Genomic DNA, 24903 nt, shown 5'->3' on the forward strand with positions numbered 1-24903 from the left:
AGGACTTAGTCCTAAAAGTCTCATATCTCAGGAAACACCTCAGTCCAGGTGGACCAAGATGGCTTTTTGTCCTAAACAGAACTCACATTAGTAAGTATATGGTTCTATTATAATTTTGGTTGAATTATAACCTTGCAGATACAACAAATGGGATGTCTGATGGGATCAAGAATCCGGTTTTCACTTGCAGAACTTAATTGCTGTAGAGCCCTTGACAACGATCTAATTCAACCTCCTCATTTCATAAGGAAATGAAGCCCTACAGGAACTCAGCCAGTCTGTTTGTTGACAAAGCCTACACTAAGAAGCTAGACTATATACTATTTGAAGGCAAAGACCAGATGGCTAACTCCTAGCCCAACATTCAGCATGTATTAAGTTCTCATTAAACATTTTTGAATCACTGGGATCCCTGGGTGGTGCAGCAGTTTGGCGCCTGCTTTTGGCCCAGGGCGCGATCCTAGAGACTCGGGATCGAATCCCACGTCGGGCTCCTGGTGCTTGGAGCCTGCTTCTCCCTCTGCCTGTGTGTGTCTCTGCCTCTCTCTCTCTCTCTCTCTCTGTGTGACTATCATAAATAAATAAAAAATTAAAAAAAAACATTTTTGAATCACTGAATTGAATAAATTAAATAAATGAATGTCCTTATGTAATTGGAGCATATTATATCACAAGCATTTTCTTCATATCATTAAGAAAAGTCTTTGAAACTATAATGCTTAATGACTATATAATTCCACAATCTTCTCCTGGTGAGAAATAGGGCTTTATCAATTATTTGCTATAACATATAACATATTACAATAAACATCTGTGTTAGAAATGCCCATTTTGATTCTTTTACTATCGGTACATAAACAATAGTTTAGATTAACAATTAGCATTCAATTTTTTTCACTTTTGGTACATTTACCCTTAGACAGTCAGATCTTCCTAAAAATTAAAGGACCACTTAGGTTTTTTTTCTTTTATACTGTAAAGATTTTAGTTGATAAGAGAATTTTAGAATCAAGTTTCTTTGTTTTCAGTTATTTGTTCTCCATTTTGATTTCTCTTTTCTCATATAATAGTTGCTAACGTAATTAAGTAGTTTGTGCCGGTATTACACTTAGTAACGATTCCTATATTGAGGTAGGCGGTAGAGTACAAAGGTTATGATTTGTGCTTCTGAGGCTTCTACACCAGCTTGACACAGCTGTGTGAGTTTGAACAAGTTAAGCTCTAAGTTTCTAACAGTACGTATCTCACGGGGTTTGTGAGAATTAAAGAGATGTGTATGTGCCTAGAATATAGCAAGCATTCACCAAATATGAACAAATTAGTTAATAGAATGCCAGCTGCTGAAACAAATCAAGCAAAGAACCCTGGTGGTTTAAATAAGGCAAGTTTATTTTGTACTTATGTAAGGGAATGTGTTCCTGGTTGGGTGGTCTCCTCATGGTCATTCAGGGCCTAGGCTGCTTCCATCTGTTGCTTCTTCCTCTTCTATTTCCATAGACTTCTTTCCTCTTTTCCTAGAGGCTGGGGAAACAGAGAAAGAAGAAAGGACCATGGGCAAATTTTATGGACTAGGAAATGACTTACATCACCTCCACCCACATTCTGTAAACAAGAATTCAGAGAAAAGTCTGCATCTAACAGTATGAATGTAGACCAAGGGTGTGCCTAAAAGGGAGATGAAGAAATCTTGCAACATATAATGATCTATATTAAAAACAGAGTTATGGGGGATCCCTGGGTGGCGCAGCGGTTTGGCGCCTGCCTTTGGCCCGGGGCGCGATTCTGGAGACTCGGGATCGAATCCCACGTCGGGCTCCCGGTGCATGGAGCCTGCTTCTCCCTCTGCCTGTGTCTCTGCCTCTCTCTCTCTCTCTCTGTGACTATCATAAATAAATAAAAATTAAAAAAAAAAAAAAACAGAGTTATGCATGTTAGTGATATAGCAATCTCTCCCCTTGTAGGCTCTCTCACCTAGTCCAAATCACAAGTCTGACACGGTAGGAGGGAAGAAATGACTGGATCAGAGTCATACGGCAAAGAATAGGTTATCATTATAGCAAATAAAATATACTTGAAACAACTACTAGGCAGGGCTTTCCAATTATCAGTTCCTTTTAAAACTGTTCTTGGAGATGCCTGGGTGGCTCAGTGGCTAAGCGTTTGCCTTTGGCTCGGGGCATGATCCTGGGCCTGGGGATCGAGGGCCACACCAGGCTCTTTGTGAGGAGCCTGCTTCTCCCTCTGCCTATGTCTCTGCCTCTCACTGTGTCTCTCATGAATAAATAAATAAAATCTTAAAAAAAATAAAAATAAATAAAACTGTTCTTGGGTGATTGCCAACTTGAATACCATCACACATTACCTTTCTGAAGTTCCTAGAGATCTCAAGCCGGGAGAGAAAGGCTTCAGCTGCCCCATCAGCAGCTTATCCTCCTTTTTCTCTCAGTAACACACTTTTTCTTTCAGTAATCATAAAACTTTAAGGTAGTTCAGAATCATTCCTCATAAGAAAATGCTTAGAGACTACTGCACTGGAATTCAGTGCGCCTATTATCATAAATTTAATATCCACATTTACTTTTGGTCCTAGGGGCCTAGCAGGCTATAAAAGAGAGATTGGCAGGTCGAGTAAGTATAACCGGTTTATATACATCTGCAGAAACACTGAAACTCACAGAATTTTCCCTACACCTTCCTCTGACAAGTTTTTTTGCATTTCATTTTATTTTTATAATAGAGGCGCTCACACTTTTTATCTTTGAGCATGTTAACAGTCTCTTCTGAGGGAAGCATTGCCCAAATTCCATTTTCATGGATAACTAAGTATCCATTTACCAGACTAATCATCGGTTGGAATCCTTATTCTCTTAAATTTGATTCACACTGTGCTCTTGACTCTGTATCTCTGCCCAAAATGGCATTGAATGCATGCTGTCTTTTTGGAAAAGGGACTTAATTTTTGAGTTTTGTGACTTTGAGAGAAAGAAAGCTGCAGAAAGATATGTGATATATAAATGGTGACTTATGCTAGTCATGGGAAGCAAGTCCATATTGCAGTTCAGTTTAGCAAATACCATCAGAGTTGACTGAAAAAACCTTAGAGAGAATCTGGATCAATCCTTTCATTTTACAGATGAACAAATCCAAGTCTCAAAAACACTAATACTTCTATTTACTTGAAAGCATCAGGGAAATTTGGGTAGATTTAAACCCTGACCCAAAATCATAGGGCTGGTTAATAGGGATACCAAGCCTAAAATCTAGTTCTCTTGATTTTCAGATCAGAAATCTTTCTCTAATATTAGTGTATTAGTCTAGTATATTAGTCTAACAAACTAGTCTGCTAGATTGTTAAAAGAAATTTGTATTTGTTCTAGTTACAATAATAATATGAAAAATAAATATAAGCATATTCTGAATATCTGAATGACTTTTTTATAATTGAATCAGAGAAATGCTATCTACTGCCAGTTACCTACATTTGTGTTTATGATCATGTTGATGCCAAGCAGTGCCACTTAAAGTATTTGGAGCTAATGAGAAAAAAACAGAGTGGTTTTGATGTATAAATGATGTCTTCTCACCAGTGAAGGCCAGATGATGTCTCAGCACATTTTAAGAAAGAAGGATCCACAGAAATTTCATATGAAAAAAAGGATTAGAAAACAAAGTGACTCCATAATATGGAGTAGTTTAAGCATGCAAAAAGAAAAAGAGAGAGAGAGAGAGATTGATATTGGGCATCAGTACCATATTTACACTTCAAGAGACGATGTAATTTTAGAAAAAAAGGAAGAAAAAAGGTCAACTATTACATAAAATTAACAGTTGAATTTGGGTCTCATTAGTTTGGTATTTTTTTCATAAGTAGTTTTATATAAGTGTAATTGCTGGTATGAGTTGAACTGTATCTCCCACAAATTCATATATTGAAGTCCTAACCCCAATAACTCAGAATGTGACTTTATTTGGAAATAGGGTCATTGCAGATACAACTGTTGAGTTGTGCTCAACTGTTGAAGGGGGTGGGCCGAGATCTAATATGACTGGTGTCGTTATCAAAAGAGGGAATTTGGACACAGACACACACATAGGGAGAACACCATATGAAAACAAAGGCAGAGATCAGGGTAATGCTCTACAAACCAGGGAACAAACAAAGATTGTTGGCAAACTGCCAGAAGCTAGCAGAGAGGCATTGAACAGATTCTTCCTTGTAGCCCTCACAAGGAACCAAACCTGCTGACACCTTGATCTCCAACTTAGTTTTCAAAACAATGAGAAAATAAATTTCTGTTGTTTTAAGCTTCTCAGTTTATAGTTCTTTATTACAGCTGCTCTAGTAAACTTTTACAATTGCCATAAAATAAGCTACACATATCTAAAAATATACAATTCTGACTGTATAAGCCTGTGAAACCATCATCACAATCAAGATAATGAACATATCCATCATCCTCAAAGGGTTCTTTGTGCCTTTTATACTTAATTCCTTCCTACTCATGCTCTTTTCTTTGCTGCCCATCCCTTTACTCAGTAAACTCATCTGCTTTCTGTCATTATACATTAATATGTATTTTCTAGAATTTCTTTCACTCAGCATGATTATTTTGAGATTCATTCATGTTGTTGTATTAATTGTTTTTTATTGCTAAATAGAACTCCATTGCATAGATATGTCACCATGTGTTTATTAATTCACCATTGATGGGCATTCGAGTTGTTCCAGATTTTGCCTGTTACATATGAAGCTGCTTTGGGTATTTGTTTTCAAGTCTTCAGCTCGATATATGAATGCTTTCATTTCTCTTGGGTCAATACCCAAGCATGAAATGACTGGATCATATGAGAGGTATATGTTTTACTTCTTAAGAAACTGCCAAACTGTTTTCCAAGGTGGCAGCACCATTTTTCATTCCTACCCTCAGTTTATGAGTGTACCAGTTGGTTTGCACATTAAAATCACTTGAAGTTAAATGCCTTTAGGTAGGTAAGAACTTTTAGATGATTCAGTCACACCATGCCTATTGCCTTATACCTAGCTTGATTGTTACCAACCTGTATGGTTTTGAATTTGCAACCTCTGATTTATTTATTTTTTATTTTTTTAATTTATTTATTTATGATAGTCACACAGAGAGAGAGAGAGAGAGAGGCAGAGACACAGGCAGAGGGAGAAGCAGGCTCCATGCACCGGAAGCCCGACGTGGGATTCGATCCCGGGTCTCCAGGATCGCGCCCTGGGCCAAAGGCAGGTGCTAAACCGCTGCGCCACCCAGGGATCCCTGCAACCTCTGATTTATAAATTGATTTAGAATTGGTTATTCAAATATGTTATTCACATGTTACATGTGTACAAATCTCTACAAAGTCCTGAACCAAAGTCAGAAGATAAGAGTGTGCCATTGACCAGTCAAGTACCTCTCAGTGTGCCATAGCTTCCTCTTAGCTTTAATGTGCTCCCTGAAAAGTCAGAGTAAAGACATTTGTCCAGCTTTCCTCCTCATAGAGTTGTTTTTGGGATCAAATCAACTGTTTAAAGAAAGCTCTTTGCAAACTACAGGATATATAGACTATTTTTTCATAATACCATGATAGTGGAAGTTTCTCTGAGAGGTGGGTTTCTAGAATAAGGTTCCCACAGATTGTGATACTTTCGTGATGTGGGTGGTGTCTAATGTAGAGTGCACTGACCAACTGTACCTGCTGCCTTCTCCCTCATTTCTGGGCAGAAAACAGATATCTGTAGACCTTGTGACAATGGCTAAGTATCTTACAGGACAGTTTCTCTTGAAGACTCTAAGGAGTCTGGGATTGAAAGTTAGGAAACAATAATAATAAATGCAGCAGCTAATTCTTATTAAGTATGCATTATTTGCTAGGCTGGTACAATATTTTTTTAATTGAGGTGTAGTTGACACACAGTGTGACATTAGTTTCAGGTATACAGCATAGTGATTCAACAACTCTATATATTATGCTATGCTCACCACAAATGTAGCTATATGGTGCAATTTTTTTGCATGAATTCCGTGTAATTCTTACAATACCATGAGATAGATAGGTATGATTATCACTCTTGTTTGTTTGGTTTTTTTTAGATAAGGTAAAATTAAGATCTTAACAAAGGTAGGTAACTTGCCCCAGATACTAGAGCTCTATAGTGTCCAATCCCAGCTATGCTATCATCATATAATCTGAAAGGCCTATGATTAAACATCATTTAATCATATTGACATACCTGTTGGGAAAACATTTTAAAAAATTAAAAAAAAAATAGGGCACCCCGGGTGGCTCAGCTGTTTAGCGCCTGCCTTTGACCCAGGGCGTGATCCTGGAGTCCTGGGATCGAGTCCCACGTTGGGCTCCCTGCATGGATGGAGCCTGCTTCTCCTTCTGCCTGTGTCTCTGCCTCTCTCTCTCTCTCTCTCTCTCTCTGTGTCTCTTGTGATTAAATAAATAAAATCTTTTTTAAAAATTAAAAAAAAAAAAAAGACTGAAGTAGTGTCCCAGGAACTGTACTCAGATTTATTAGAGTAACAGTCACATTCACAAAGTAGTAAGATTTGAAAGTCAATAGCAAGGGATTTGACAATTGTTAAAATGTAAAAAGCAATGAAATTTCAATTTGTAATGCTGGAGATTTTGGACAGGTATGCGTGAAGGGCCAGCCATGGACCACCTAGTTGATTCTTAAGGACTGACCAATCATATGGGATGTAGTTTGCCAAGGACCAGGATTGGTCACTTCCTAGAACATCACTTGGTGAGCCTATAGAGAGAATTAGATTCTGAAAACCACACATTTTATTCCCCCCAGAATTCTTTAAATTAAATCATAAGGAAACACCACATCAAGGCATAAAAGCAAATTTGTCTGGGTTCTTGGTTACAACAACCAAATCTACTTTAGGTAGTTTAGGTAGGAAGAGATTTACTGAAAAGTATTAGTTAGTTTGGGTCTCTGGAAGAGCTGGAGAGCTGGGCATGGATGTTGTACATCCAAGAACAAAGCAGCTAGAGAACATGCCCTACCACCAGGCACCTATTCTAGTGGAGGCACCATTGTCATTGTTGTCCATCACTTGATACTTGATGGTTTGGAATCTAGAAACTCTACACAGCCCTCCCTAAGATGCTGCCATAGTCCTTGCCAGATTTGAATCCCCAGCTTATGGCTGCCTTTTCGTGTAGCTCATTTGTACCTAAGTGTTGCTTGACTGAACCCAGGCCTTGTTTAGGACAGGAAGCCATCTTTAGAAAGGGGTTGGTTGGGTGCTGGGTAGGTCAGTTCTGATCTACTATCAGCAGTATCTGCCATCAGTGATCCTTTAAGAGGACCACAGCCCCTACTCAACCTCCACTTGCCACTATTCCTTGATGACGATGGGGCCTTGTTGGCTGGTCATTCACTAAATAGGCCCCCAAGGCTCTGCAGACCAAAGTTAGAAAACCCCTAAACTAGATTTTTCTAAGATTCTCTCTAGTGCTAAAATGCTTTGATTCTATGCATTTCTAAGATTAAATTAAGGTAGAGGTGTTTAAAGAAGTTTTTTTCCTGTAGGGGTTGGCTAATTCCAATATATTCTCTGTAATTATCAGTGGTTAAGAATATTATACCTAGGGACTATGGCTTCATGTACATTTGCATTTTAGTGCAAATCCTAATTCCTCAATTAGATATATTAGTACAAGAACATCCAATTCACACAAGAGGAAAGGAAATGGTAAGAGAAAAATAGGGAACATTTGACAAAGATGTATAGGATTTCCTTTACAAGGGTATATTTATTTTGATACTTTCAAGGGAAGGGTTTTTAAGTTGCAAGTACTTGCAGATATAGTTATAGGGAAACTGCTTATAGTGTTTTGGCAGAAGTTCAGATTTACAAAATCCAAGCACAAAAGTCCAATAATCGGAAGAAAGAGCAAGCAAACTTAAGCTACCTTAAGTTATACACTTATCTATTTACATAGTCTTTTGCAATCTAACATCTCTCAGTGACCAGAAAATAACATTCTTGTTATCACCAAGGCACTCCAAAGACATCAGAAATCAGTGAGATACCATATTATTAAACAGAGTGTGTCCGTCAACTGTATGATAACTTGGTTATGTACTATGTTATTGAGCCTAAGAGCTTGGGCTCTGGATTCAGCCCTTTAGAAGCTTTTAGTTAACTTACTTAGAAGATGGGAATAATGATAATAACTACATCATGTTGTAAGTATAAAATTGGGATAATGTATGCTAAATTACTGGCATATTCCCTGGAATATAAGAAATGTTGTCTAGTACAGTCAGCAGGACACCTACACTGGCCTTTGGTCCTTTGCAAACTCAACTGATATTGGCAGCCAAGCAGTAATTAGGGGAGGCTGCTGCCCAGGAGAGAAAAAGTGGCTCCACCAGTTGATTCTCCAGAGGAAAGAGATGTGATACTCATAAATGTGCAATCAATCCACCATCCTCCCACTATCACTGAGATGCAGAGATAGATCATCTGTGTTCCCCTGGGTCTTCTTTAACTCTTGAAGATTGCCCTTGCAATTCCTTAGGGACTGATTTCATCTGTATTTGATTTAGTGAACATCTATATGCATTGACTACATACATGCAAAGTGCTGTGGCCTATGAACTGGGAGACTAGACAAACATGGATGCTGATTTAGCAAATATTTGTCAGGTTTCTACTATATTCTAGGGACCATTTTTGGCTCTAAGCATCAGCTAGGTCCTAGAGGTTCTGATGTGGGCTGTGGTGGTGACAAGGGGGAATGATGTTAAATAAGCAGATATTAGGATTGACCGTGTCCCTACACATATGGGAAACCACAGGTAGAGTAAACAATCATCTTAGTTTGCCTGGGACTGAGAGGTTGTCTGGTGCACATAATTTTCTGTTTTAAAGAACTGAGTTCTTTCTCAGGATGTGTTATTGTAGTGCTAAAACCAGAAAGGTCCTAGCTAAACTGGGATGAATTGGTCGTACTAACAGGTTTTATATCTCCTATTGGACAGTCTCTACCTCTGAGGAGTTTAATTCCCTTCATTCAAAATGAGAAACTGCCCTGGAATGCAGCTGTGATGTGCAAAGAGATCTGGAGTGGGACTTCAGAAAGCAGCCGACAACTTGGCCCTGGCTCTCACTATTTTGATGACCCTTGACAAATTAGCTCTCTGAACCATAGCTCATCCCTCTAAAGAAGCAAGGATACCTATCCTTGGGTGTTTGAACAGGTTAAATGAGATAATATGTGTACATGTGCCTGGCTCAGAAAAATTTAAATTTTTAAAAAAATTTTCAAATAAGAAAACATGCTACTGGCTTAAAAATAAGAAGTTGCATATGTACATGGTTTTCTACATCAGCTTTCCATCATTTGTGCTTCATATATTATCCTGGAAATGCCCTTTAAATGTTTCCATTGGGTGTGTTCCAAGTTACTAACAAAATTGTAAAAGTCCCTGAGTGCAAGCATGATCTTTTTATGTTTGGGGTATTTCCTAAAAGCCTCTAGAACATAGCATGGTCAATTCTTGGGAACACAAAGTGATGAGGCTGGTTTGTAATGCCCGGGGGGTAAAATAAGCAGCAAATATTGTGTTTATTTTTACCTACATTTTAAAGTGTAAATCCCCCACCATGAATGTTATTCCTATATAGAGAAAAGGAGCTAACTCAGATCAAATCTTTTTGAAGCCTCCCCCTTATCTAAATTATTGCATTTTAATCCCTTTACCTGCATGATTTCCTTGCAATGTGGAAATTTAATGGTAGGGAAAGGTGGCAAGAGAGGACAGATATATGCCTTGCCTTGCTAAGTAGACAGAAATCCCTCTGTGCCTGTGAGCCTGAGAAAACACAGTTTAAATGTCAGAGCTAACACCGTGGGTCCTAGAGTTTATAAGCAGCAACGAGCCAGCACATACAACCCACATTAGCCAAATGGAGATAAACTTCTTTGTAATTTCAGATTTTCTATTAACATAATAGGTTAGTGGGCCTGCTCCTTTAGGAAATCCTAAAGAGATTTCTTTAAAAGTACTATTTAGAAGAGAAAATGTCACCCATTATTAGCTAGCTTTGACTCTTCCTGTATTAATTTCTCATCTTTCTCCCTCCATGTCTTTCACATCAGGCAATTTCTGCCACTGATTTCTTACCAAATGTTCATTCAGCATCCTTGACATATATCCTTGTGCAGTGGCCGTAATGGTCTTCGCATTAGGTCTCTTCTGATAATTGAATCAGCCAGGCCAGTTGCTTTTGTGGCTAAAGGCACCACAGGTTCTGAGAGATGGCTCATCATCAGGTCATTGGGATCAACCCCTAAACCAGATTGGAGAGACCTACTCAAATTGCGTTATTAGAATCATTCCCTTCTGGTGCTTAAAGGATATTCCTGAGTTTGTGTCCATAGAGTATAAGAGGTCACTCCAAATGATTTATTTTCAGGGTAGGAGAAGGGCGGATAGGGTTCAGCAGAATGCTTATAATTGCTAAAAGAGCCAATGAGACTTCAGGGTGTATTAAAAGAAGTATTGTGTTTAAAACAAGAGAGGCTAAGTTTTAGCAGAATATGAGCAGCAGTCTTCAAATTAAATTATTGATTTATTCAACTAACATGTGTGACACCTACTTTGTAAAAGGTACTGGGGTATGAATGATACAAATCTAAGAAGTAGCACACTAAGACAGATGTAAATCGTATTAAGTGATAGTCCTGTGCTGTTTTTCTGGTTGAGCTCATGGGAGTGCTAGAATCTTTACTATAGTAATCACAAACTGAGATATCTAAACAAGGCTGGCTGATGAGTGAATAAAATAGCCCGGTGTCAACTGTGCCAAATTGGACAAAACATGCCCTGTTTAAAGTGGGCAGCTGCTATTCAATACTATTAGATTGTCAACTTGTGAGAATGTGGATCTGGTTTTGCCAAGAGAAACTGGAGATTCAGAATTGTGCATGAAATATTTCGTTTAAAACTATTGTCGAGGGATGCCTGGGTAGCTCAGTGGTTGAGTGTCTGCCTTTGGCTCGGTGTGATCCCAGAGTCTGGGGATCGAATCCAACATCCAGCTTCCTGCATGGAGCCTGCTTCTCCCTCTGCCTGTGTCTCTGCCTCTCTCTCTGTGTGTCTTTCATGATAAATAAATAAAATCTTAAAAAAAAAAAAAAACTATTGTCAAGATGGTAGCTAATTCAAGTATTTAAAAGCTCCATAGAATCTTACATGTCTTTGGGCAACATCCTGCTCATGGGCTTTCAGTTTGTAATTCTAACTCTCATCAGTAGGCTCTCATCACCTAGTCAAGGTGTATTTGCCAATATGTAGAGGGGCTCTTTAACTTGGGACTTCATATAAATAACCAGTTGGTATAGATTGCCAAGAGTCTGTAATAAGATGCTCTGTCCAGAGCATCAGATCCTTTACAAAGGAACTTACCTTCTCTATGTCCTCATGAAAGAAATGCATGTGTTCAGTTACTGGGTGGTAGCTCCTGAGTAACTTCTGGAATTGTCTGGATGGAACCTCTATTCCTTATGGAACACCCAAGTTTCAACTCTTCCCCTGCTGCCTGTATCATGCCAAAAAGAAATGCCTCAACAAACCATGTACATGATGAACAAGCCCCATAATAAGAGAAGCAATGGGCCATTTTCATCTCAGTTATTAATTATGTAAAATACATTTGCAATACCAAATCTGATGATGATTACCATTTTATTTGTTTGGCTGGAATACAGAAAGTAGATCATATACACTTTAGTTGCCTTTTTTTTTTTAAGTAAAATAAATGGAGTAATAGGTACCATTTTCAGTGAGGGGTGATCACTCATTAGTTGCAAAGATGTGAAGATTTGGCTGGTACATTTGTTCAGAGTTGTCTTTCTTGGAGTGGAAAAGCTAGAATTCAGGCAGAACCTGTCACTTACACAGAAGCTACTTTACCCATGACTCACCTGGATTAAGCTGTCTTACATTAGCATATGTAGAGCAGGATTAATATGACTTGGGACAGGGCTAAAGGAAGAAGGAACACATTTTATACTTGGTCATGAGATGAGTGATTGAAGCATTAGCAGCTGTTGAACTTACCGTCTTTATTTTCTTAATAAAAATTTGTGATTTTTACATTTTTAACATAATAAAGAGAAGAGTAAGTTATATTTTTACAATTATTTGTAGATGATGTGATAGACTTTTGATAAGTCTATCCATTTTCAACATTTATAATTTCTTCCAATGGAAAGTTGAAAATTTTGTGCCCTTTTTCATCTATGTTTATGCAAAATATGTTTTCCAAAATTCTTTTTTTGTGTGTGTGCTTTTTCTAAGCACTAATCACTTCACAAAACAACCCATTACTCATCACAATAGTTTCATGAGGTAGATGTTGTTATTCTGCTTTACAGTGCAGGAGCTGAGGCTTAGAGTAGTTAGCAACTTGCTTAAAATCTTGCAGTTAATAACTTAAATAAATAAGACTTGAATCCAGTTCTGTTTTATTCTCATAGCAACTCCCTTGCCAGCTATGAAATATCCAAGTAGCCTGCTTAGGTCTCAGAAAAAAAATTCTCATTAGAGAGAGACTAAGGAAGGTAAGATAGGGAATATTCACACTGTAATAATTTTTTTTTCTGTCATGCATAAAAAAATGCAATGACTAAGAATCACATATATCAAATATACTTCGATATACTTAATCCTTGAGTGCCCCTTGCACCTTCACTGTGGACAAAACTGAAGACCAGCATGAGGCTGAAGGCAGTAGGAAAATCAAGTTTCAGGAGAGGTTCAAGTGTGTACTGAAAGGGTGAGTTCAGGTTCACAGGCAGGCTAAGTATCAGGCCTGGGTTGAAACAGCATTGAGTGGATGTGACAGTGATTTTTTTGTGTGTGTTTTTTAAAATAGTATTTGATGACTTTCACTTTGAGTGGCATCAAAGTAATCCTGTGCCACAATAACTGCTCCAGAAACTTGTTGATTCTTTCTTTGGTATACTCTAATGTTCCTGCCTCTCTCTTTTCCACTTGTATCATTTTTTTCCAAATTTCTACAATCCAAATCAAATGTTTAGGTTGGAGTTATAACACATCAATCTTGGAAAGAAAAACCATGGAGTTCAGTGTTTCCCAAATATCAAACCCAAGCTGTTTCTAAAAATGTACATTTTTATATTCCACCCCTCAGAGGTTTTCATTTATTAATTTACTGTAGGGCTCCAGGATCTATTTTTTTGTTGTTGTTAGTTTTATTTTGTTTTGTTTTGTTTTGTTTTAATCTTCCCAAGTGTTTTCATTAACCATTCTGGTTTGGGAAATTCTGATAAAATTCATCTCCTTCCATCCCACATCATGCTTTCCTCCAACTGCACACCTGCTCAGCCCAGGGATTATGATAGTGTTGGTGAAGGAAGCTCAGCTGTATGAAGACACTGAGCTAAGGGCTTTACCTAATTTGTCCCATTTAATACATATAACAGTCTCAAGAGACAGACAATATTATATACATTTTCCCTGTAGTCTTTGAATTTGCTAGGAATGCACTCTCTTCTAGATTTTTGCTTAGGTATTAATTACTTGCCCTGCAAGGTACCCCTGCCTAACCTAAAGCCTTGGTTACATGCTTCTGTAGCATATATGCTCATTTCTATTCTTCCATATTTTATTGAGAAAACAATAGAGTTTAAAGCCAATGGTGGGAATTCTGTAGCCCACTCTGGATTTTAAAACCAGATTTGCCACTCTCTGACAATGTTACTCTGGGGAAGCTAACATTGCTCTGTAATTTCCTCTTCTATAAAATGGAGATTTAAAATAATATCTCCTCGCCCAGTCTTGAAGGGGTGGTTTCACGTATGAGATGAACCTTATCATTCAACCCTGCCTCAGCTCTTGTTGTCACTCAAACTTTTGTGCTTGTCCAAGTAACCTAATATATATATATTTTTTCAACCTAATATATTTTCAAAGGTTTCTAGTAGTTAAGGATGTGCCAAGACTTGTCAGTGTCCCAAAAGGGAGGATCCCAGCACCTAGAATCAGGCAAACCATATCCCAGGCAAGTTTTTAAAACTCTGAAAATAGGGGATCCCTGGGTGGCTCAGCGGTTTGGTGGTGCCTGCTTTTGGCCCAGGGCGTGATCCTGGAGTTCCGGGATTGAGTCCCACGTCAGGCTCCCGGCATGGAGCCTGTTTCTCCCTCTGCCTGTGTCTCTGTCTCTCTCTCTTTCTATGTCTATCATGAATAAATAAATAAAATAAATCTTTAAAACTCTGAAAATATATACAGCCCTGTGTGATCAAAAGCATAAGCCCCGTTGGCCACCAGAGCCAGGCAATCTGGAGGTGTTTCCTAGGTGGCAGTCCACAAAAATCAGAGCTCCAGATGAGTGTATAAGATCTTTTCTTGATGATTCCAGTGAGCTGGAGCAAGGCAGAGAGAGAGTGAGAGAGCACCAAGATGGCATTCAAAGCCTGATCTTTGAGAGCAGTTGTATAAATGATGAAATGTGTGCCAAACCTGAAGGCTGCCCCTTAGGCCAAAGCTCCAGGACAAACAAAGAAGCCTCTTTCACAGAAAGACTGAGGGGTCTGCCTCAGTTTGCTGTCTGTGCAGTTTCCCAGAGTGGTAGCCTGCCAAAAGCCATCTTTCTGATTGCCACGGTCCCAAGGGGCCCAGGAGTGCAAGCATGCCCAGCCATCAGAGCCAAGGATGTCTCCTCCTAGTCAGCAACCACAAAAAAAAAAAAAAAAAAAAGGCACCAATCATAAAAACCAGGGCACCAAGCACATATAAAGCTTCCTTCCAGGAGACACTGGCACTCTAGAGCATAGCAGAAGATGAGTGCAAAGATAGCTTCCACCCACCTTGGTCTCTGGGAAGGATTATAGTCAGCCCCTATATGTGTGTTTAATTAGAAGCCTGCCCCTCAGGCCACAGCCAGGAGCTAATAGGCCTCCTTCACACAAAGACCAAGCTCCAGGGTTTGTTGCCTCTTGCTGGGCCTTGGGGGTGGTAGCTGTTTAGGAACTCTTTCTTCTTTGGTTACAGTCCTGAGAGACCCACAAATGAGGCCTTGCTGGCCACTAGAGCCAGGTGATGCAGAGGTGTCTCCTGGGTGGCAGCTGCAAAAACTGGGGCACCAGATGCATGTAAAAACTCCCTTTGGGGAAATATTGGTGCTTGGGAGCACGGTAATGGGAAAGTAGGATGATGGTGCCTACTGGTGTCCATTCTGAAGAGGCAGGCTCCTAGATGTGTGTGTTTAATTGCATGCCTTCCTCTCTGGCCAACACTTTATTGTAAGCAGGTGAAACTTCTTCATTTTAAGTCTGGGTGCAATCCACTGCTTCTGAGCCCAACCCTGGGCAGATAGATCAGCCCAAGCACAAGAGGCCTTTCAGAGCTTTTTCTCAGATTGTGGACCTCAGGATATGAGCCATTGGTTTTCAGTGTTAGATATTTTGGGGTATGTCTTAAAGGTTGGAATGCTTGGTGTAGGTTCAAATGTTTTACTATCTAGGGAGAAATTCTGAGTTCAGATTTCCCTCCTGGTAGTTCACAGCACCAGGGTTGGGGTTTATAGCAAGATGGTGTAATGGTGTAAGACATATTCCTCCCCATGCTTACTTCAGCATTATTTACAACAGCCAATGTATGGAAACACCCTGCATCTATCCATGGATGAATGGATAGACTGGTGTATTTATGCACAACAAAATATTATTCAGCCATAAAAAGGATAAAATCTTTGTGTTTGCTACAACATGGATAGACTTCGAGGGTATTATGTTAAGTGAAGTAAGTCAGAGAAAGACATACTGGATGATCTCTCTTATATGAGGAATCTAAAAATAAACACGGGTATTCCCCACTATCAAAAGTTTGTTTTATATCACTTTGCTTTTAGGAAAGACTTCCATTAGTAGTTTTCACTAACTGAAAGAAATCCAAAGAGGGTTTATGCTTTTGTGAAAAAAGGTGAAAAGCAAAAATAAAACTCAGTGTTTGTATTGCAGTGAACCCTTTTAGGGGCAGTGCATACCCCAAGCAGCAGGAATGGCACTGCCAAACTGCTTCCCTGGGAGCTATACCCGGCTTCTCAGCATCAAGCTGCCTAGCTTTGAACTGTGTCTGGGAGCATCTGTGCTTTATCTCAATTCATTTTGTGCATCTGTTAGCAAGATGCGTCCTAAGGTATCAGAAAAGCCTATGAGAGTTTATTTTTGGGGTCTGGGGATGCCAAAAAATTTTCCATATAAATTAATAGTAGTTGCTTTTTTGCTTTAATCTACTTTGGTTTAGGACAGATTTCAAAAGGAATGTTCAACTTTGGATAGTGAGGAAACCCATTAAAAAAAAACAAAAAACACCAAGTTTAGAAATACAGAACAGATTGGCGGTTGCCCAAGGTGTGGGGTAGGGGCTGAGGGAAATGGGTTTTTGTTCCTTTTTCTTTTTTTTGAGCTTAAAAAATAAATAAAAATGTGATTTGGAGAAGTTCTTTTACCTTTTATTGTATGTCAGATTACATATACAATATAATTAAATTATAAATCATGTAATTGAACAAAAAATTTGTGTGTAAACTATTAATTGATGTCTAAATACAATATGGTTTTAAAAATGAAATCATGTATATATAATTGTATTCATAAATGTGAGTACACTAATCAAAAGCTATATAACAACATTAACAGTAAATCCAAATATAAATATATTCCTCTGAATTTTATGTTTCATTGAACATCAGAAACCACCACTGTATTAAACTGAGTTAAGAACAAAAAAGAAAGTATTTAAAAATTATATAAAAGATTTAAGAACAAAAAAGAAAGTATTTAAAAATTATATAAAAGATTTAATGCTTCCAACTCATTTTCTTTTTGCAGTAAGCTAGTTTGTTATTTAATCTAAAATGCACAAAAGAATGGAATTCACTGTTTACTATGACAATTGGAAATGAACTAAAAAAAAACAATTTCAATTTTTGTTATTCCCTTTTCATGTTACAAATGACCAATTCACTAAAAAACATTGAAGCAGTGTTAAAGGTGATAACACAGAATTAAAAAATATTGCTAGGTACCACCTAAAAAATTATTCTGTCTTTCGGCTAATTTGTAAATCTCACTTTTCCCATAGCATACATATACAATATTTTTATTCCTTTTTGTATCATTTAGTTTGTCCATAAACTCAACCTTAAGAATGAATACTTAGTTAAATAGAGAATAGGCCCAGGAATGGATTAACTGCCTGATAAATGTTACCTAATTATTGTCTTATTACACCAAATTTTGGTTGTCCATATACTTTTCTTTTTAACCTACTAGGCTTTGAGCATTGAGGAAGAGATGACATCTTATTTAATCTTGTATCTCAAGTCCTATCTGCAAGCCCTAGCAGATAATAAGTGTTCAATAATGTAATTCTCATCTGTAGGAGGGTTCAGAATAAAACATCAGAAAGATCTCCAGCCCACACTCTGAACAGTTACAAGCCTTCTAAATGCTACTACTCTACTGTCAATTAACAATAATTTATGTTACTATTATTTAAGCATGTGACTAAGTTTACTCAGTGCTTTGCCTATCAGACATCCTAGATTTGAATCTTGCTGTGTTTCTTACTCCTTTGACTTGGCATTGGGCAAGTCATTGCACCTCTTAGATCCTCATTTTCCTCATCTGTAAACCTGAAATGAAACATCTACCTTGCAATATAGTAGTAGGATTAGCATGAGAGACATGGTGTACTGTGGTGTACATGGTGTACAGTGCCTGTGATGGAAAAAGTGCTCAGTAAGAGTTAGGGAGGCTTACTGTTGCTTGGAGGGGGTTCAACAGGAATGTTTGTTGATATGGCCTCTGTTCAGAGTTCTTAATTTGCATGGCCTGAAATCTTTTGAGGTCAGATTTCTGTAAGTACTGTGATGATTGAATTGTGTCCCTGAAAAAGATATGTTGAAACTCTAACTCCTAGAACTTCAGAATGTAACCTTTTTGGAAATAAGCTAATTGTTGATGGAATTAGTTAAGATGAGATCCTACTGGAGTAAAATGAGCCCTAATTCAGTATAACTGATGCCGTATAATCAGAGGAGAAGGAGACACAGGGAGAAGAATGCTGGGTGATGACAGAGAGATGGGAGTGATATAGCTGCAAGCCAAAGAACACCAAAGGTTAATGGCTGCCACCAGAAGGTAGGAAGAAGCAAGGAGCAATTCTACCCAGAGCCTCAGAAGGACTATGGCTTTACTGACACCTTGAATTTGGACTTTTGGCTTCCAGAATTGTGAGATAATATATTTTAAATTGTTTTAAGTCACTCATTTTGGGGTACTTTATTATGGCAGCCTAGGAAATTAACACAAGTTCTATGCTAAACTTAATGACCACAACTTTTCAAAGTTACTCCAGAAAAAAAGGAACACTTATAATACTCAAAAAATGAGTTAATTGAGGTTTTCCACAGATGCCAGATTTTTCCATCCTAAAAATGATTATAGAACATTGGGTGTGTAGAACAACTGGTAGATTTCTGGGGGGATAGGAAGAGAAACAAATCCTTGATCTATCACAGTCCACAGAGACTTTTGTTTTTTATTTTACCCCTGAATTTCCAAAGGTTTTGTAAAGAAGTTTGAATCCCTGGAGAACCAGAAAGCTTTCAGTTGTACTTGTTTAAAAAGGTAAGAAAATCCTGTTTGCATTTACTATTTATGAGTCATGGCTTCATATTGTCACATGGCCATGTGATGCTTGCTTTTAAGAACCTGCAAATGAGATCAGATTCATTATTTTTTAATGTAAAGAGGATGATGGCAAACTCTGCTGAGTAATATAAACCAGACTGTCACTCTTGCCCTAGAATTTGTATTAACATTGTTCATTTAGAAACTACATGCCGTATTTAAAACATCATATTTGACACAAAAGCAATATTTGTTGGAAATAGCATTCAAGTGTTTAATTGCAGTACATGATTCATGGGAAAATCTTCAATTCTGAGTAACTCCATGGTACTAAAACTCAGGTGCACTTTTTTCCATGTAAAGCACACATCTAATAAGGAAACCCATTGGCTGTGTACTTGTGTTTCTCTTTCATCAAGGGAGCAGCTGCCATTTCTGCTGCTAAGTTTTACTCAACTTCTAAGAGTAGGGAGAATGAAATCAAATAGCCAGATGAGTTAGTATAAAAACTAAAAACTAACCGTATGGTAATCCAAAGTGTTCTAGAAAATAATTTCATTTTATTTATCTCTAAAGTCTTTCTTCTGTAGAACACAAAGTATTTTGTTCCAAGTCTGAAATAATGTAGCTGAAAATCCAGTCTTGTTCTAGAAAAGATGTCATTCTCTGACCTTTGCTTATGTTCAACTCTCATGTTTCCCTTCTGATCTAAGCTCTAAGGAAGACACTTAAGTTATGGAATAATGAAATTCTCTTTTGAAGGAAGCTGTTCCACATTTCCTGGGGTGAATTTTTTGGCCAAGATTCCTGCTACATAGTTGTGGGGTTTTTTTAGTGTTTTTTTGTTTTGTTTTTTTGTTTTTTGTTTTTTGTTTTTGTTTTTGTTTTTTTACAGATTAGCATCTTCCCCCAGAATTTTCCTAAAATAGCTAGATTATCATAGAATATGTTTTGCACTTAAAGTCCATTTTCCATTTTCATAGACAGCTGGCAGCGAGAGAGAGAGAGAGAGATCACAAGCAGTGGGGAGGGGTAGAGGGAGAAGCAGACTCCCTGCTGAGCAGGGAGCCCAGTGTCAGACTTGATCCCAGGACCCTGGGATCAGGACTTGAGCCAAAAGCAGATGCTTAACCAATTGAGCCATCCAGGTGCTCAAAAATGAATTTTTTGAAAAGGGATAGCTCTCAAGCTGGGCCTCTAGTCTTGCATTTGTTTAGTTGTTTATTTTCCATTTCTTTAAAGCTTAAATATAAGAATCTTGTTTCATACTTGTATGTCTTCTGACTCATTTCAGCCTAGCATTGCTGCCTGCAGAGATGGTTTTGAAACTTCATTTTTTGGTCATTGTACTGCTATCTTTCCCAGAATTGTTTTAGTCTAAAGAGTTTTTCTTTTACAGACACATATTCTACATTTTAATCAGATCTATTGCTTAAAATATTCAGGAGAATTGGACCCCAAACAGAGCTTTGTGGCACTATTCTAGGGACTTCTATCCAACTCAATATTGATCTTTTAAGCAGCACTCACTGGGAATGGTTCAAATCATTGCTAATCCTTGTAGCAACAGGTGATTATGGAAAATGTGAAGTGCTTTGCTAAAATGGACATGGACTGTTTCTAAATCCTCACCCTGATTCAGTAGCTTAGAGTTTCCCATCAGGTTTATCTGTGAGTAAATTTATCATCCTATATATTTGACACTAATTTTTTGGCATCAAATTTATTGATTAAAAAAATTTGAATCTCTTATTTATTTAAGTTGTTAAATATTACTGATGGTCTTTTCACTTTCAGACTCCCATTATGTAATTTGCTTAAATACATGGATATGAATATATGGAAGCAGCCAGGTATTTCTGCATCGTCTCTCTTTTGCAAGGCTTCTCTTCAGCCTGAAAACCTTGATTTGGGGTGAAGAGCTCAGGATCAGGAATGAAAATATCTAGATGCCAGTATTTAATCTGCTCCTTAACTAGCTGTGTAACCTACGATATGCCCTCTAACCTCTCTTAGCATTAGTTAATTCTTCTGTAAATAATAAATTCTATAGATGATTTCTAGGAGTTCCTTCTTGTTGTAGAAACCATAATCATAATCAGTCTGTTGAGCACAAACAAGAAATCCTCAGAGGAGTTTTTATAGGGAGAGAAAATGAGTGGTACCATCCAGTACCTATACAATTTTAAAAAATGACAGTGAAAGGAAGGGAGCTATAAACTCTGCAGGAATTTGGAGTGGGTGTCAGACTGTTGGGTGTAGATTTCATGGATGGAGCCTAAACAAAATGGAGAAGAGAAGTAAGAAAGGGTTGATGTTGGAAATATTTTTAATTCTTGTTTTATTTTGTTGATGTTTTAATCCTCTCTGAGGTCAACGTCAGTGCAAGATACCTTCCCACCATTTTTTGGAATACTGCCTTGACATTTAATCAGGAGTCTAATTTATACTTTGATTTCAAAAATGGATAAGGCAGTACCAATTATTTCCAAGCACACCATTTTGAAGTGATACATCATTTTATTTGGAGTGAAATAACATTCAACATATAGAAACTCGTAAAACCAGGCAGAACAATATAAAAATTGTCTTCTGGCCTTAGTAGCATTTGAAGGCAAACAACTCAGATAATTGCCACTAGTATTTGCTTTTTAATGTCAAATAAAGGCTGAGAGAAAAAAACCAAGAGAATAATAGATGGCATCAATTTAGCTTGTGCTTTGAGGGATGAAGTAAAATGTAGTGGTTAGGAATATAGGCTCTGGTATTGGACTCTGGATCCACCATTTGTGGTTGGATGAGGTTGTAGATGTTACTTAATCTTTCGTACTTCAACTTTTTCATCAAAAGGGCATAATAATAAAATTTATGGAGATTTTGTTAGGGTGAAATGTATTATCACACAAAGAATTTAAACTAGTAGCTGTAATGGAGGAAACACCCAATAAATATTGATTATTATTATTGTCATACTTAGTGCTTTCTCCCATAAAAACATACACATTACTAAAAGGAATACAGGCTAGAAATGATATGAAATGGAAAGGAGAAATGAGAAGAATTCTGAGTTATAAATTCTGAAGGCATAAATTATTGTAAACGAAGCCTTGTCTACAAGTTCTCTTTATGAAATGGTCTCTCCAACAGTTGGTCTCTTCGTGCCTCTTTACTCTTGAACCCAAAATTGTTGCAAAATTAAAGTAAAAGATCTTAGAATTATGAGAAATCTCTCTGGACCTTAGAAATCATCATGTCATGTGATTTTAATCTGTGATTTTATTATTTAAGATTCATTTGTTTATTATCATACAACTATAACTAATTAGACGTGGCAAGAATGCAACAATAAAAAAAATAATGCAACAATAGCAAAATGTAAGCATTGTTTTGCCTAACCTGTGAATTCATGGCAATGATTATGTGAGAAGTTAGTTATACAATAAAATAATTTAAAGATCTATTGAAAATCATTAAAATGAATAACCCAAGATAAATAATCCTTTTAGGAATTTTTGGCAGAAAACAAAAAACTATTACTGTCAAATGGGTATAATCAATATTCCTCTTTCAAAATGATCTGTAATTCTTTTGTCTTGAGTTAACTCAGTTGTGGGAATCAACACCTGGAGAATGTAGTGGGGGTGAGACATTACATGTGGGAGTAAAGAAAGCATTAAAAGGCTTTAAGAATTGGGGGTACGAGGTAGGAAATTCATCTGCTCTATAGAGGATCAGCTAGCTTATGATTATGAAGTATTTCATACATTCTTAATTCTGTAGCTGAGCTAAGACCTATTTCTTCAACTCTGTATGTCTTTTCCTTTCAAAGCTTTCTGACAATTCTCCCTCCCTTTTTCTCCCTCTCTCCATGCCTGCTTTTGTTGGGGACAATATGAGTGCTAATGGGAAGCAGTGAATAGAAACAATATGATGAACTTAGTCCAATCTACACTTAAAGGTAAGAAAGGACACTTCTTGAACTATGAGAGGTCTTAGGCAGTGAAAGACTCTTTGCTTGATTTATTTAAAATGAGGCTGAGTAAAGCAGTGGAAAATACCTGTCAAGCAAGACTGCTGCTTTGCCAGGAAGATGGGTTAGGTGCTTCTAGAGTTTCTCTTAAATTTCTCTATTTTGGTGGCATAAGACATTATTAGTTCATCATACTGAGTACTGAGAAAATTGTTTGCTGATAAAAAAATGGCTAGATTTGAGCAAATGAAAACAAGGCCAATAAAGAGCTACAAGACAAGACTTTTGCATAAAACTCAACAACATAGTTTCACAATGAGCCCCTTGCTAAATGCAAGGCTTAGTTTTCTTCCAGGTTAGTCACCTGTGAATCTATTGATGTGTGTACAAACTCAACTTTCCTCCAAGAATTGGATTAGGCTGTAAGGAAGACATGAAATACAAGTTGACCCTTCTCTGCAAAATCTATTTTTTCCTACTTTATAAAAGGAATCATATTTGAAATGACATAATGCATGCGTGTGTGCCATCTCCTACAAAAGGACTGAAAACCATTGAGTATCATGGAAAACAATTTTTTTTTAACCTTTTCAAATGTTTTGACTTGTCACATTATGTTTTCACCTTCTACCTGATTATCCATCATTACCATGACAGGGCAAGTATGTTCTCTTTTGTGATCTTCTCCCCTAAAATAAGTATGAAAAGTAAAGGCCACCTGTTGCCATTTAAGAATTTGGTTTTTCTCTAAATCCACTTGACATTTCAAGGCTTCACATCTGCTACTTTGTGATAACATTTTCCTTTATAGACCATGTGGTTTCTAAAATGGTGTCACGTGAGTAAAAATCTAGCCAAGTATGGTGTTTACAATTTCTAGCTTAAGGTTGTTTTAGGATTTCATCCCCCATAGGCAAAAGGGTGCATGGTGAGTATTCTGGGCTCTTATCTAAAATATATGAGTACATTTCTGCTCATGTTCCCATTCTGATCCGTTGAAAGTGACTGCTCAGACTACTGGGTTGAGATTGGCTATTTATGGATGGCCAGGTAAAATAGTCCTTGCCGATTTAAGATGTCTGTCATAGGTGAGGGATTGACTGGTGTTCTATATTGGCCATTCTTTCCTCAGAGGCTTCTTACAGGCAAGAGAAGGCTGTCACCTCTGTTCCAAACACATTTATGTATCTGGCTGAGACAGCAGGGTGGCCACAAACTTCCACCTACTCGTCCTCTCCTTTCCCCTCCTCTCTTAGCTTGACTGATACTCAATCCCTGTGAGTTTTCTGAACAAAGAGGGGCTATTGCTGGCCTCGATTAAAAAGCCTAGGCAGGGTGATGTGTGCTCATCAAGATAAACATTTATTTGCAACCCTCCTCTCTGGGCCTCAGGGGGCTCTTAATCACCAAAGAGGTTCAGGTTGCAGCAATATTTGCTCTTGGTGCATTTTCAGAGGCCAGGGTAATTCCATGGCCTGCAAATGAAGATAAGAGACGGGCTGCAGCCGAGGCAGCAGTTGTGGGTAGATAAGAGCGTGTTATTCCATGCCAGAGGTTAATGGGAATTGTCAGTGTGGTGGTGATTTTTCCAATCCTTTGTCTCTATTTTGACAGAGGACATGGCCCGAGCCAAACACAGGATCCTATTTCCAAGAACACCTGTCGCTTCATGGATCAAATGTAAGAGATACTTCTTGGGAACTCCTTCTATCCCAATACACCATGTCCGTAGGTCATATTCTGTCTACATTCCTGGCATTAGCTTTCCTTTGGCCATGCCTCTTGCTGCCAAATGGCTAATCTTCTCTTGTCTGCATGTTGTTCGCTTGCAAAGCTCTAAAAATGTTTTTCTATTTCTTTCTTTCTTCTTTGTTTCTGAGCAAGGTATCTAAATGACAGAAATATATTTCAAGTCAACACTTAAATATTTCTGTCAGCATTAGCTGAGAACTCTGGGTAATAATAATCCATAAAGGACTCAAAGTTAAAATTTATTTTTATATTCACATTTAGAATGCAGTCAGTCAGACAAATATAAACACAGCCACTCAGTACCAAGGGTTGCCCTCTCTCCATGGCTACTGCCTGCATGTGAGTCCAAATCTAGGGAAATCTGGCCCCTGCAGTTGTAAAGGATTCGGACCTAGTAACTAAATGACTAGCATTTGTTTTCAGTGGATTTTTTTCCCTTCTTTTCTAAATAACTGCAAATGGGTTCTGTT

General features: G+C 37.8%; 2 long non-coding RNA genes across 27 annotated transcripts in view; one reads left to right on the forward strand and one right to left on the reverse strand.

Annotated features, from left to right (window-relative positions):
• LOC144289678 (uncharacterized) overlaps positions 1 to 24903 on the forward strand; it is a 623433-nt gene that overhangs the window by 425959 nt on the left and 172571 nt on the right. For 20 of the 25 annotated variants that reach the window (XR_013357563.1, XR_013357562.1, XR_013357556.1 and 17 more), the window contains 2 exons: positions 18645 to 22669; positions 24296 to 24361. The exons of 3 other annotated variants lie outside the window; for them this stretch is intronic. This is a non-coding gene — a long non-coding RNA (uncharacterized LOC144289678). The remainder of the gene's footprint in view (positions 1 to 18644; positions 22670 to 24295; positions 24362 to 24903) is intronic. 2 more of the 25 variants (XR_013357541.1, XR_013357546.1) reach the window with 1 other exon arrangement.
• LOC144289680 (uncharacterized) overlaps positions 1369 to 24903 on the reverse strand; it is a 95423-nt gene continuing 71888 nt past the window's right edge. The window contains exons 3-6 of one of the 2 annotated variants that reach the window (XR_013357564.1): positions 11971 to 12031; positions 11453 to 11585; positions 10169 to 10334; positions 1369 to 1521 (exon numbers count right to left, since the gene is read on the reverse strand). This is a non-coding gene — a long non-coding RNA (uncharacterized LOC144289680). The remainder of the gene's footprint in view (positions 1522 to 10168; positions 10335 to 11452; positions 11586 to 11970; positions 12032 to 24903) is intronic. The other variant, XR_013357565.1, reaches the window with a different exon arrangement.

The sequence above is a fragment of the Canis aureus genome, chromosome 19 (assembly GCF_053574225.1).
Source record: "Canis aureus isolate CA01 chromosome 19, VMU_Caureus_v.1.0, whole genome shotgun sequence".
Taxonomy (NCBI): domain Eukaryota; kingdom Metazoa; phylum Chordata; class Mammalia; order Carnivora; family Canidae; genus Canis; species Canis aureus.